Consider the following 15,071-nt stretch of genomic DNA (forward strand, 5'->3'; position numbering starts at 1 on the left):
TTTTGCTGTCACAATTGGTCGAATTCTGCAAGTGTTTAAAACTGTGAGAACGGTTTTCTGTCTTTTTTGTAGTTGTAAATTACCGTCACCATATAAAAAAAAACGTCTCGTAAGACATGCATACATTCTTCTAACTTTGTAGCTCAACCCCATATTTTTGTGATATAGGTGAACTTCAACGAATGCTAGCTTGTCACAATAAATTTGGAGCCCCCCCCCCCCCCCAACGGCATGCCTTATACTCAGTTCGTGGTTTTAGCACGTAAAAGCCCGGAAGTTATTTAAACCTGCTCATTTGCCGCACGGCTTCGTATAAATGACAAAATATACACACGCAGAGACGCACGTTCATCAGAGGCGTCTACGCGATGTCACGCATAAATCGCTATTGTGCTCAGCCTGTCGTCATGAGCCCGCGACTGAGAGGCGCGCATATCGCCCGGAACGCAGACACCCGACGTCTCCGGAATTCGCGCGTAAGCTTGGGCCCTGGCAACCGAATTCATTCAGTTCGCCGAATCCATGGGTGGAAAAAAAAAACTAGGAAAGAAACATTTCGGAAGTGCTCTTCCGCGACCGCGCGCGATAGGAGAGCTAGAGTGCGTCGTGGCACGTCTGGGGGAAACCAGCCAGCGCCGCCGCCGAGTCAAATGCCGCGTTCAACTGGCAGATGAGTCGGTGAGCCCGTGTTACGTGCCAGCCCCTCTAGCTCTTCCTTTTTTCCCCACGTTCTTTTGTGTCCCCCCCCCCCCGCCTAATCAATGCACGAATGACAAAAAGGACTCCCTCGGCCCGGCTCCCAATCCACACACGACTGTAAGCTGGCAGCGGTGCACATAAGCCGCGTGTTCAGCGCGCGTGTTTCGGTTGATAACGGCGACACGCCACCATCCGCTTTCACGTTCACACGTTGTCTGACTTCGCGCTGCACCACTTGGCGTCGCTCATGCACGAGGGTCCGTCGAGCGCCGCCACAGAGCTTGTCCGCCCTGAGCTCTCCTATCATGGCACGTAGACGCAGTCCAAGTGTCGAAAGGAGTTGGTCTTTGCAGCTGAGCCATGCTCTATTACACAAAACTAATGTGGCAATGAACTCACGCCGAAATCTTCGAGACGAATGGAGTTTGTGTGATTTCACTAGCGTCACTTGGGCGGAGGCATGAGCAATAAGTGCAACAAAAGGGAGGATGACTAGAAATAAAGCGTGTTCTGATTTTCTCGGTGTTGCGGAGAATGAGAACTTCCCTGCTCAGTATCAATTGCTTCTATTGTGGGGTGCACCGGTATACGTTACCTAGGTAGCGGTGTACCCCACAATGTGCTGGACAGGTAGAACTCGTGTTCACGATGCTTGCTTGAAGAAACCTCTGCTTAACTTACGCTTGATATTAACCACCCCCCTTTAATAGTAATAAAAAGACCACCATGCTTCAAAGTACTAATAAAAGATGATTAATGAACTTCGAGTCCTAGGTTACCAGAATGCTACACTATTTTAAGGTACCATCCATCAATGTCCTTATTTTTGTAAATTGCAGTGTTGTCTTTCTTCACTTTTTCCCATTTTCATAGGTGAAACAAGCGCAATGCGTCTGAGCCTATTAGAATACGCTGCTAGAATCGACAATCTATAGCTTAAGGAGGTACATAAAGACACCATTGTGACGCTTCTAAACCAATATCGCCTGCTAAAGCGTCTCGGGCGAACCTGCGAAAAGCTAAATAAAGGAGAACATATAAAGCCATCGAAGTGATCCCATTGCTGCCAATGCAGACTGTTTCCGTGCAACTCGATACTCGTACCGTCTCCGCCTGGCACAATGGCCGCGAGTATTACGCACAGCCAGCAAGGCGGCTTCCGCGCGCTACAGGCGAGCCGGTGCCGTTACGCGCGTCGCCTGGCGGGCACTAGGCGCGGGAAGCAAGGAAGGACCGCGGTAATTGTCAAGCGATATCGCGTGGCGAGCAGCAGCACCCTCCTGCCGCGCGTTGGCCACAGAGAGTGCCGTAAACAGGCCGCAGCGGACGCGTGGCGCATGCCGCGTACAAAGCGCATCACGCTCGACCGATGTGCCATGTCGCGTGGCCTAATCCGGGGCTGATACCGCACACGTTACAGCGTTTCCACGGAGAGGCAGGCCACAAAAGACACGGCACTTCACTCGGTGGGTCGGTTTTCCACCGTGAGTGATTGCGTCTCGTGGCTCGTCATGTACATGACGCGCGTACGTGCAGCGCGTTGCCGAAGCGGACCGCAAACGCGCTAACAGCTCCGCTATACACTTCGGGCGACAAAGCCACAGACCGTCTGCTCTGGGCTGATTGCGGGCCTCGCTTCATATCTCTTGTGTGTCAGTACATACTACATGCGTTGTAATTTCATTGTATACCTTGTTCTATTTTGTCTCTTGAAAGTTTGTTTTTCCTTCGTTTCTTCTTGTCTCTCTTGTTACTTGGGCTGGGGGAAATAGGGCTGACAAGTCTGCATGCACGACAGCACTTGCAACTATAGGTTGGCGCCGTGTGACCGGCGTTTACACAAGCTCTGGCTCATGTCAAAGCAGGAATCGCAAATTACCGGATTCTATGAACGAAGTGAATGAGAAAGTTTGGATCCACAAGAAGCTAGCCCATTTGTGTTTCTCTGCTTAAAGCCGCTACTGTGCGGAGGTAGGCTTCGCTTTAGCGTCAGTTGTGCGCCCACGTTCGACTCTGGGGTTACGTTTGCTGTTAACGGGAACTTTAGAAAAATGTTCTAGTTCTTGGCAGTGTGAGAAGTTGAAAATGTAACTTTTTTAAATTTCCGAACATTAATGGCAATAACGCTTGAACTTGATTGACCATAGAAAACGCAGTCCGTGTCAAAGTAGGCAGTTCTACTGTGCATATTAGAGGCACACTGTGCTTGCTCCACCATTAACAGTGCACTAAATTGGCTTGACTACTGTAGCATGATGCAATAAATGTGAGAACTTAGTTATGGCGAGAGGATGCCTTGATACATACGTATAAAGAAGTGCGGTAAAGTGTTGTACGTGTTTACCAGGTAGCCTAAATCGACTTTTGGAGTGTGAAGGAAAAAGCGTGTTGTCTGATGGAGCAATTGGTAATTTGTGCATGTCACTAGCCACCTCAAGGACATATCCCGGCCAATACACCGTGATGATGATTTCGGCTCGTATAATACCAGAGCGTGACTTCAAGCCGCTGAGAGTTTCGGTGCTTGCAATACGTCGTGTTGCTTGATCATCGAGTTATATTACGTGAATATCAATAGTCGTAGCCGAGATACATTAGCTAAATATTTTTCAACCGGTAGGCATGCATAATGATTGTCATTGTGAGACGTAATTGGCAGGCGAACGTACAGAATAATTCATGGCGAATGCAAATGAGGTATTTACTGCATTCACCATTGCTTGTAAACTTGACGGCTTCGTACTCAGTATTCTGACAGCATGACTTGGATATATTAGTCACAAGTATCACAAAAATTGGTAGGGTTACGGTTGGATGGATTTCAAAAAGAGGCAGAACGTAAGATGAAAGCACCCAAACTACAAAGTAGCCAGTCTACTTCAATGTATTGCTAAATTATTAGCAAATAGAACAGTTGCTGTACTATGGGGAGTTACTATTGAAGAATGGACAATACCATTTAGAATAAGCAACACCATTTGAAGAAATGTGTGAGGTTTACATGCCAAATAAAACCTTATGGCACATGCCACCTTTGGACGACAAAAATAAAGAGTATGACTTTGTTATGCGAGACCACGCCAATGCAACCATCGTGGCGCCCTCAGGGAATACAAAACCGAGCTACCAGGTTCGTCTTGAGGCAGCACAGGAGGGAGAGCTGCACTGCAATGAAGGCTAAACATTAAAATGGGAATATTTTTCTATCCCTCGTTATAAACTGACATTATATTTTTAACATTCATTTTACTATATTAAAGTGCAATCACCAAGAAACCATACGTAGTTGAAGAAAGCTCAATACATGTAAAAGCATACTGATTTTAACTGCATAATTCTGGAGTACGCTGCCAAAAGAAACATACACGCCAACTCATTTTTCGACCAAACATCTAACCAGTAGAACATGATGATCGAAAAGAAAGGGCGTGATGCGAACAGAGATGTATTTTATTGCATGTTCAACATCCTTGCTTTAACGCCTTTAGCGCCGCAGGGTAACTGATGAAAAAAGAATAGAAATCGGAGCAAAATTTTCTGTCTGCCCCTTTGATTTAAAGCCTGAGTTAAGTGACAAAAAAATGTATAAACTGGAAAAAGTTCAGTGATCTTGCATATTGTTTATGTGGAATCGCGAGTTTATGCTAGATACTGAGTAGCTCCGAAACATTCCAGCCAACGAGTCAGTAGGAACGTTAAACTGTTCATATATAAATTATGGTTAAGTATGAACAGTCCTGCCTAATTGATTTCTTGATTACTTCTGTTTTTGTTAAGTTCGCACGAGAGCACACATTGCGCATCACATGCGCTATAGCGTGAGTACGAATGGGGGGGGGGGGGGCACCGTCAGCAGCACAAGCGAAGCCAGAATTTTTGTTCATGGGGAGAAGGCCTGGGGTGTTCAACCGTCTTTTATGTATGTTCGTGCACGAGTTTGTACTTTGGGGTGCCTCGAAACTCGATGCATACCATCTTGCTGATGCTAAGAGGGCGAGCGCGCAGATCGGCTGTCCCAGCAAAGTATATTGAAAACAGTATGCAAATAATAAGAAAATGGCTACTAAATGTGCCACAACTGAATTTCAAAAGTAGCCAGAAATTAGCCATGGGGACAACAGAAAATTTTCGTTGCCAGACGGGTTCGCAAAGTAGCGAAATTAGTGCACTGTAGCCACCACCGGCAACCCTGATAGTAGGAAACATGGATAAGAGTCGATGAAGTACAGGAGAAAGTGACTTCAGTTATAGTGCGTTGCACTGGAGTATCTACGTTTCATTGTCTCGTTTTACAAAGCACGGGTGATTGTTGGCCATGTCTTCTACTCTAGAATTTTAAGCACATGACTTTAGGTGTGCAGCGCGTTCAGTGAACTTCCAGCAGACGTCGTTTTCAAGTTTGGTAATATCACTCTGCTGAGTCCATGATAGAATGAAGCATTTAAATTACTTGTTGATTTGTCTTGGACTTGTCATCAACAGGCATACAGGATTCAGGGAGAATATAGGCTGTATGACATTATGATGTAATTTGACAAGTTATTGACTTGAAAGGGTGGATCATTATTCTGGAGAAATGTTTCAGTAGGCGTCCTTGAACTGTTCAAGCCAAAATTCACACCAAGTTTAAGTGATGTGGACGTAGAACAATGTGGGCAGCCCTCATTCTTAATGCACTTGCCATACTGAGGACTCAGTGATGCCGATGCCAACTCACAATGGCTTCAGCAGCCTTCTTGTAAGATATACTACTTTTCCCGGCTATTACCTTGAGTACAACAAGCACCTTCTTGATGTAAGGGTATTCTTTAGATCTACATAGTGCAACAACCATTAAAGCTGTCCCACTTTTAAGACAGTATAGCACGGCGAGTGTCTCAATTGAGAACCTCAGCCCACCGGGAAGTCGTGTACACAGTAACGACTTTGAACAGATGGTCTTCACATCTCGAAGCTTAACGCACTGATGGCCGTGAGCGTTGTTCTTGTACTGAAGACCATTCAAGGTGTTGGAGGTGACCATCTTTGACACGGAATGTTATGTATTCTTCTTTTAAGACAATTTTTCAAGCAGTGCGTGTTAACAGGATGGCGCTTATGTGCTTTTTCGCTATTCTGTTGGGGTACCTTTTGCTTGCGAAAGACAGCTATGATGACGCCTGACCAGACGGGCCTCGAGATGGCTTCCCGTCCATGGCCTGGATGCCCGGAGCCGACAATAGAAGAAACTGTTAAGTTTTGCAGAGACAGAGAAAAAAAAAGAGAGAGAACACAATCTGTGACATTTTTCCAAGGAGCCACTTCAAGACACTTTCCCTCACAATGCGAGTTCTACTTATGATCGCAACTGTTATGCGTATAAACGTTACGTGTGCTCTTTCTGCATAGAAATGGCTGACACCTCCTGATATGACTCATGCAACAGTGACGAAACGATAGAACATCTACTGTGTTTCTGTGGTCATTTTGTGAGCGAACGCAACTTTCTACGCAATGCGCTTAGTAGCCTTGACGAGATACGGTTTTCAAAAGAGCATATCCTCCGACCATAGTGCTACGTGTCGCAGGCCATCAAAGCAACGTGAGCATTGCAACTGTTCTTAAAATCAACCGGGTTAAGCGACCGCTTGTAGGAGTGCAATAGGTAGGCACACATGTACTTTGACAATGCTTTGTGTCCACTTTTTTTTTATTTTGATCCCATTTTTATTGACGTGATGTAAGGAAATGTTGGCGTACCGACAGGGCGCCGTCTACTTTTTATCCCTTAAAAGCGTCTAATAAAAAAGGTCACGTAACGTCCAAGCCTCCAAGGGTAGAAAGTCCACCGAATACAATATACAATTCAGCATAACAGTTAGGACATGAGATTTTGAAACAACGTTTTCAACAGTCACATATACATGCATATACGCTTATGTTAACAAGAGGAAGAGAAACCACTGCATACACTCGAACAGTCATATAATTGTTAACACAACAGTCAATAGTCACATAAATATATACGCAGAGTCACTTAGAAAAACTGAATTGCACTTTGGCCAAGAATGCCACTTTATCACAGGAAAACTTTCAGCGCTTTTACGGCGCACTTCTGTAAACCTCTTGTTGGCCATGGGCACAAAAGGTTTTTTAAACTGAAGGGTCTGCGATCTAAAGTTAATAATGATGATCTAAGTCATCCTCTTGGTGTTTCATGTTGCAGACATTCTTTGAGGAGGTGATATATGTTTTCATATATTCTTTCACCATTTTCTCTCTATGCAAGGTCGCAAACCGGACGCGCGTATGGCTGACCTCTCTGCCTTTCATTCCTTTCCTCCTTCCTCATCATCATGTTTGCAATCAAGAACTGAAGGATGAGGTCGACGATATGAACTGGCAGATGTGGTAGTATATAAGAGCGTAGACCTAGCCACTTCAAGAGCAACAACATAACTATTTAGCCTATCATCCATAACCCTGGTGATCAGGCTCTCCGAAGAGTGCACATTTTCACAACCTGATGATTTTTACGGATTAGCATAGCCAGTGCTCCGTCCACGGTCTGTCCACAAAGATGAATGCGTTTCGCGTCAGTTCTCGGTACCGAATCTTATGTCACATGCATAAAAAAACACCATTTATGCTTAAGTATCACATTCATGTCTTAAAGAAGTATTTGGCAGATCCCACACACTTTGAGGTCAAGTTCATGTGAAGAAGTCAGCCAGTATAGCAGCTTATATATCCCAGATTTTCCACCTTCAGCGAAACGTCACGAGGAGTTTCGACGTGTTCCGTAAATCAAGTAGCAGTGCGCATATTGTGTGCTTACCAGGAGCGCAGAGTACACTGGCGTATTAGGTCCGAATAGCGTCAACACTCACTTTACAACACAAACACATAGTTTTATCGGCAATGGGGCGGTGACGCGCAAACCATACATAAAGGACGTAGGTGTCGACGTGAGCACTATTCATTACAACTTGAGAAGTATCGGAATGTAATCTTTGCTATATTTTTATAAAATCAGACAGCCGACACTGTCCCCCATATTGGCGTTGTCTTGACAAAACCCTTGAATAGAGTCTTTTTCCGAAACTGCTTCAAGTACTGGCATTTGTGAATTCTTGACTGCCATGTAAAATGGCTAGGTGAGATGCCACACGATTTTCTTTCTCTACTTTTATTGAAATATTTAACCCATCAAACGCAACGCCGACCTCGGCATCGAATTTCCTGTGTCATGGGTTTGTTAACAATGTCGGGTGGTGATTTACAACGTCTGGAGTGATAGGTGACAATCACCTGTAAAGCATAGTGTACACACCATTGGCCACGGTATGAGGTGACTGGTGGAAAGTATTTCATAACATACGCCACTGGAGAGTCGCGTGTGTCATGACCTGCGAATATCATGACCTGTGTTCTTCATATACACATTCGCGTCCTCTTATTCCATTTTCGGTGTACTAAACAAAAGAGACCGCCACGAGAGTGCGAAGACATAGGCGGTTTGCATAGGAAGATGGGTGACATAAAATCATGTAGAAAAATCGATGTCATTTTTTTTGTATGTGCTTGGGAATGCGTTTGACTCATTATTATTGACGTTATGATGCATCACACATTATATCGAGCATGGTTATTTGACATAATTGCTTATGAGGTAATATTGAAAAGGAATATAAAAGTGCACCCATTTAGGGGCTGTGAATGTTTAAAAGCTTAGCCGCAGATCGAGTTCTTTTAATTCTGGAGGGAAACTATATGCTGTTTTTATGTTATTATTTTTCAGCCTAGAAATAGTTTATTTTGCATCAGCCGCTTACATACCCAACCAAAGTTTAGGAAACCTCCTTGCATTTCATTTTCTTCTTTTTTGATTTCGCTCTCTCAATTTTACTGGCGAAGTGACAAAATTGACATGTGAACATTGCTGCTTGGGAGTATAGCATGGCATCATTCGTTTTTTACTCACGTTATGGCACGTCTAATACTTTAACATCGCCAAACGATGACTTAAAAAGATAACGTAACATCGCATCGTTAAAATAAGTTCGCCTGTCAAATTTGCGCTGGTCGCTGCGTGGACTGTTTTGTAATACCATTAGAACTGTATTATTTCTGCATCTTATTTCAAGATGAAAAACTAATGTCTACGGGTTAATGAACGTTAAAAAGAACAGCGAACTTAAAACTGAGAACACAAGGCCGAGAAATGCGATCCCACTTGAAACGCAAGTTCAGTACGCTATAACTGACAGTTGCGCCCACGCTTTTGATTACCGATAGAAGTTTGTTCATTAATATTCTCATTTACGAAAACATTCCAGGCGTCCTTTTCGCCAGAAGTCCGCTTGTGAAATGTAGCGGCAGACTGCGCTGTTTTTAACCCGAAGCAGTTAAGCCATGCCAATTACAACTGAAACTCTTTAGACGCGATTGAAGCAGATACTCAGTAGTTAGGTCTGACTACTCCATTAGGGCTCCTGTTCCGCTTAATAGTGTGGCCACTACAATACGGACCAACACCGGACGGTCTCGCGACGCCATCTTCTTTATCGGTCGTCTCTCTGTAAACCCCGGGCGTCGACGGTGAGCGGACCATTTAGGACCCCTAATCGCTCAGCGCGTTCGTTAATTTGTCGCCGAGGGCCCGCAAAGGCCGGCCTATGATGCAATCCTAGAGGGGCCCGCAAAGAAAAGAAAATAAACACCATGAGAGCGTATGGCGCACAAACAACCCAAAAGTGGGCGACAAAGGGATCGTAGAGAGTGGCACTTTCGTCACAGAGGCTACATCGTGGGCAGAGAGAACGCGGCGCCACGGATGGGGGAGTGCGATGCTATCGCGGGCCCACTCTGGGCGGCCTCTGCTGCTCTCTCCATTAGCGCCAAGAGGCAAGCACCGCCGCAGCGCGAGGCGCTCTAACCGAGAGAAATGAGCTCGGCTAGCATGCGTCGTGCTCCCCGCGCTACTCGAGGGCCCGAAAGAGCGACGACGACGGCTGGCCACCGAAAACCCGGCCCCCTCTTCGAGCGGTTTTGGTGCGCCACGGCGACGCACTGTACTACTACTACTGGATCTCCGACGGAGAGAGCGCGCACGACTTAACGCGCCCTGAACAAACGCTCGCCTAATCTCCGGCGCAGTCGTGCTCCTGTTTAGTCAAGTGGTACGCTCGCGAGCTACGTGCGTCCGCCTCCCTTTTATTCGAGGAGAGGCGCTTCAACTCTCTTACCGTCGGTTTGTTATCATTATTTTTTGTTCGTTGTGTCCTTTATAAGGTCCTCTTATAGTTGCGGGCACGGTGCTTGCGCAGATGTTTCCTCGTCACACAAGGACTCGGGTTCATCGCTTTTATTGGATTAGAGGTGCGTCGTCCCGACGTGCTTAACGGCTGTTGCTGCGAGAGCGCACCGAGTTTGGAAGCTGGGTAACAAATATATGTGTATTTTTGGCCCTCGTAAGCGAACAATATGCGCACGTAGCTGTTTCGCTTGGTTTAGACGACGCAGTTCGCAAAATATTGTAAAAGGTGTAACGGGACCGCCACTTGTAACTGAGGCTGAGATACGTATACGGTCGTAATAACAGCGGATTCTGGATGTGCGGTAGAGCGTGAGCCCTTGAAGACGGCCGCCGTAAGGTGGGTTTGGGACGTGTAATTCGGCATCTCGACGAATCAGGTTGTGCCTGCAGAGATACTCGCAAAACTCCGCCGTGTAGCTAGGAGTCCCCGCGTGAGATTGCCATATCCTTTTAAGCCTCGCAATTTGAGCTCTGCCCACCGTTCTCCGAATCGAGTGTTTTCCCAGGGGGAAGTGCGGCTTCGCTCCCCGCGCCAATTAGAATCCTTCCCAATACCCCCGAGAGTGCCGCTCTCTGTATGACGTAGCAACTGTAACAGACGAACGAATCTCGTGAGATGAGAAAAAAAAAGGAAACGATGTGAAACAAGACCATATATTTCAATACGGCGCAATTTGGAGCGGGCGCTTCGCTCAGTGTGGGCAAATGCGACTACATGATACCTTGATTAGCGTGAGTATATAATGTGTTCTCGGCACATGCAACCCACTTTGCGCCCAAGTCTCGAAGGCTTAGCAAATAGAGGCGACGATTTAGCGCCGGTGTGACTCACGCAGTTCGGGTTGCGAAGAGATTTCACCTTCAATGGGCGTGGGAAGGGGATATACGGTGTTCCATAGCTCTTAAAGGAACGAGAATCGGGGGAAAACCTAAACTGTAACAAGGCAGCTGCGGGAGATGAATAGCAGTGCCCCAAATGGCACTGATGATTCAACAGTTACGAAGAATCGGGAAAGGATGTCGAGATGTGCATGCATTTTACAACGTTCAGACTGGGGATCTCTTGAGTCGCAGTCCACATTCTTTGAAGTCGGGGGTGCACAATCCTTCTTGCTTCCCATCATCGCAAGAATAATGCATTTTGCTTTCGAGTATTAGAACTGTTAACGTTTCACACATTTCGGTGACCTGGAACCGACCTCTAGTTCATCCGGACCTTTAACGGTATACAGTTGATACGTGGGCTTATCACGTAGCTTTTAAAGCATTAGCGTTCCTTTTAAGGGCTGGAGGGAACCACGGAAACGGCAAGCCATTGAGAAGATTAGCCCGTGTTCAGGCGCGCAACGCATGCAGCGAATGCCGATGGAGAGGAGCTTGGAGCCCTTTTATCGCAGCTGCCCCAAGGTTGCGCATAAAGTTCCTGCAGCGAGGCGCTCTGGCGCGACGATCGCAGTGCTCGCCGAGCGGCGGAAGGCTGCTCATCCGCCGGCACGCATCGTTGTCCCAGGTTTACGGACTTCCGGCGTCGCTTCCGGACAGCACGCGGAAACTCGTGGCCAAAGAGGCGCGCGCCAGAGGGTATACAGAGGGGGAGAACCCGGCGACAAAGTAATGAAATTGCCCGCAGGACCAGAAAAACGAGGCTATGAGCGTTCATGCTCGCCTGGGCTGGCTGTCACTCCTTTTTCACCCTGACCATGAGCCACGCGTACGTCGGCATTTTGTGTGCAACAGAAGAAGAAAAAAAGAATAATGATGTGGTACATGCGATAACGAAGCTTCAGGAGTGGTCCCTGTATTATTTACGTCACGTATGGTGGCGCTTAAAAAGTAGTTTGTGCTCGAATTACCCAGATCTTTTTTTACGCTTTTACGTCGCGGCCATATCATCAACACAATTCGACGAGTGTGTTGCTTGATTACCTCACCTCACGTGCTACTTTGCAGCAATTTCGCAATGAAAATAGCAGTTATTTGCGCACGCACCACATGAAGGCTTACTGCCTTGTCAGAACAGTAGAGTGGCCTAACAAGTTCATAATGCTTGCTTTCAAGCTCCGTGTGAAAGGGAGAAAGTGCTCTGTGAAAGCTAGAGGTGTCAGTCATTGGTTGCATTGTTTAATACCATCGCCCGTTGAAAGCGTCACAAATGATGCTGCCGATCGGCTGGTTCGGGATAGGCTGTCATGCTATCCCTCAATCAATATGTATCGAGATGTCACCTTCGCAGAAGATCTGCTGTGTGCGTTTACATATGGTGACTTCACTTCTTTGCAGATCTGCAATGTTCAACAAGAGCTGATGGTGCTATTTCAAAGACATCGCCTGCGAAGCATGCATCTATACGATAACGGGGGAGCGCAACGAGGAAGGTGTCTTTTTTCATCTATGCTGTCAATGTTAGACATGTAGGAACAGCGACTGTACGTCCTTTATAAGGGCAATGCAACGCTTTTCAGCGGATTCAGAAAACACTGCTGATCAGTCTTTGCGACTCTTGAGAGCACGTGAGCCAAACAATAAAGCGCAGAATCCTGCATGGAATTCACAATTAGTTCTCGAAGTAAGGTAAAACTCCCTCCCTCTTCTCTCTACAAATGATGTTCATTTGGGCAGCTTTCTGGTCATACGGATGTTGATATTGAAACGTTGTGGGAGATTTTTGAAGAACTTGTATCGTACAGCATTTCTCAGAGCACACCTGCTAAAACAAGGAAAGAAAAGAAATTCTATCCATGAACAGATAGTGACGTTATTTCTGCAAGTAAACCACCTCAGAAAGTCTTTAGAACAATAATATAATCCCATAGATAGTAAGAACCTCACGGAAGCTTTGAGTTCATTGAAGTCTCAAATTAAAGCAACTAAAAATTGCTATTAGTTTTACACTTTACCCAGTTCTCTAAATGATGCACTTCTACAATTTTAGAGTAAATCCCGCTACCCTACGAAAAAAGTAAATCAAAAACAGCACAATGTCTCCAGAAGAAAGCACAGATCAAGCCGATTCGTTCAACAACTACTTTCATTCAGCTTTCACTACAGACAGCACCATCCCACCACCTCTCGAAATCGCTATCGTGAAGCCCATTGAATCTCCCCGCTTAAATGAATCATACTTTTGCTGTGATAGTAGACCAGCGCTTGTGAATAACTCAGTTAGCGAATCAACCAAAGTGTACTCAAAACGTTACTGCCTTTCTTTGTACACCTTCTAGTTTTTTTTTAATTTGACCTATTGCTAAAAACAGAGATAAAGAAAGAACCAGAGTTTGATAATATGGAACCTATCGGTGTTTACAGACACTGGCGTTGCGTTGGCTTCCGGTTCTGTGTGCCGGCGTAGCCTAGCAGTATTGGTGAGGCACAGAAGCCTTAACGAGTAGCCTGTTCATTTTCAATAGTTTTGTTTCTGTGCCTGGTCAACTATTTCAAATACAGTTTATTGTAAGCTAGAATACGACATTACAAGAGTTAGTCCTTAATTCAGAATGCCCCCCTTTTACCTTAAAGCGGAAAACGAGTCTTTACTTACTCTAGCACAACTGGAAACACACGACTTCTGTTTCGGTGTTCGAGAGTAATAAATGCAGTAACCGAAATTCTCTTGGGTAGCAACACGTGCTGCTGTTATTACTATGTTAAAACCGACCAAAAAGGCGAATACGGAATGAATTTCCCACCAGTTACGCCGAATAAATAACCAAATATCCGTTTATTATCATTAACATGTTTTAGCGAAATGTTCACTATCAAACGAGTGGAAAGAAGGATAGTTGATACCAATTCACAAATCGGGCAGTGAAGTCGACGTCGCTAGTTATAGCCCGATAAACTTGAGAATCACACTTCATATAATTCTTGAATACATTATTCTTAAACATACAATTATTCATTTTCAAAACAAACATATTTGTCATCATATCAGCATGGGCTTCATAAAAGCTTTTCCACCGTTACGCAACCAACCGAGCTATTACATGAATTGTCATCGACATGGACTCTCAAAAGCAGACTGACCTTATTTCACTCGACTTTTCAACAGCGTTTGACAGAGCTTCACAACAAAAGCTCATAAAAAGACTGCGGGCGACAATAGGTAAAGCGCCGGTGACGAACTGAATTAGCACATATCTGACCAAACGAACGTAGTTTGTAAAAATAAGTGAGCCAACATCAGAACTAAGGGATATTACATGAAGTAGGGCAGCGTTTCAGCTCCTGTTCTAGTCTTTATTTTAGGGCCGAAGCACCTTAGGGGTGGGGTTTGTCTATCCGCGTGCACGGTATCTGATGTGACAGGAAGATGCGTGGATGTAACACACGCGAAAAAGGTTTAGCAATGAACTAATGTCGATCATAATTGTGACAGAACAATGTAAGATACACGAACCCGTTATACTAATAGGCGACTTCATCGTACATACCATGGACCTTGGGACCTACCTTTGTCGTCGACTCTCACTGTGCGCTGTCATTGTGTTTGGAAAACCGTTGCTATAGTCGAAACATGTACGTGTAGGTGAATAAAAATATGTTTGCAATAGACGAATGAGAATTCTAATTTTGACAGAACAATTTAAAACACATAAAACACAAACCCTTTATATTAGTCAGTGACTTCAACGTAGACATTACGCACCTTTGAACCTAGGTTTGTCATCGACTGTTTATGTCGCTTTATGTCACTCAATTTACATTATATGAGGCAACGCTGGGGCAGTGCATGGTTACTCACCCGTACGCTACCCAGAGCTTCGCCCACTCGTCATGAGTTACTTCGTGGAGGTGCATGAATTTATTTCGTTCACGATTAACCTCAATCTATTAGAACAAACATAGTTTTTCGTTGAATATTGTCATTTACAAAGAACTAACTCTTCTTATGTCATGTTGTTCTCGCCAGTGCCCTAATACCACTGTAAGATATGTGCTCATCAAAATGGCAGACGACCTTAAACGTTAAGTATATTAATCTGCGTTTTTATGAAAACCTGTAAACAAAACATATCACATTTTACCAACACTATTGACGACACACATATAACTTTCCTCAAACAGCATAACTATC

General features: G+C 45.1%; 1 long non-coding RNA gene across 1 annotated transcript in view; it reads left to right on the top strand.

The window, feature by feature from the left end:
- Positions 1-15,071, top strand: part of LOC119162401 (uncharacterized) — a 106,252-nt gene that overhangs the window by 62,815 nt on the left and 28,366 nt on the right. The gene's annotated exons all lie outside the window — the stretch shown is intronic.

This window comes from Rhipicephalus microplus, chromosome X, assembly GCF_043290135.1.
Source record: "Rhipicephalus microplus isolate Deutch F79 chromosome X, USDA_Rmic, whole genome shotgun sequence".
Classification (NCBI taxonomy): domain Eukaryota; kingdom Metazoa; phylum Arthropoda; class Arachnida; order Ixodida; family Ixodidae; genus Rhipicephalus; species Rhipicephalus microplus.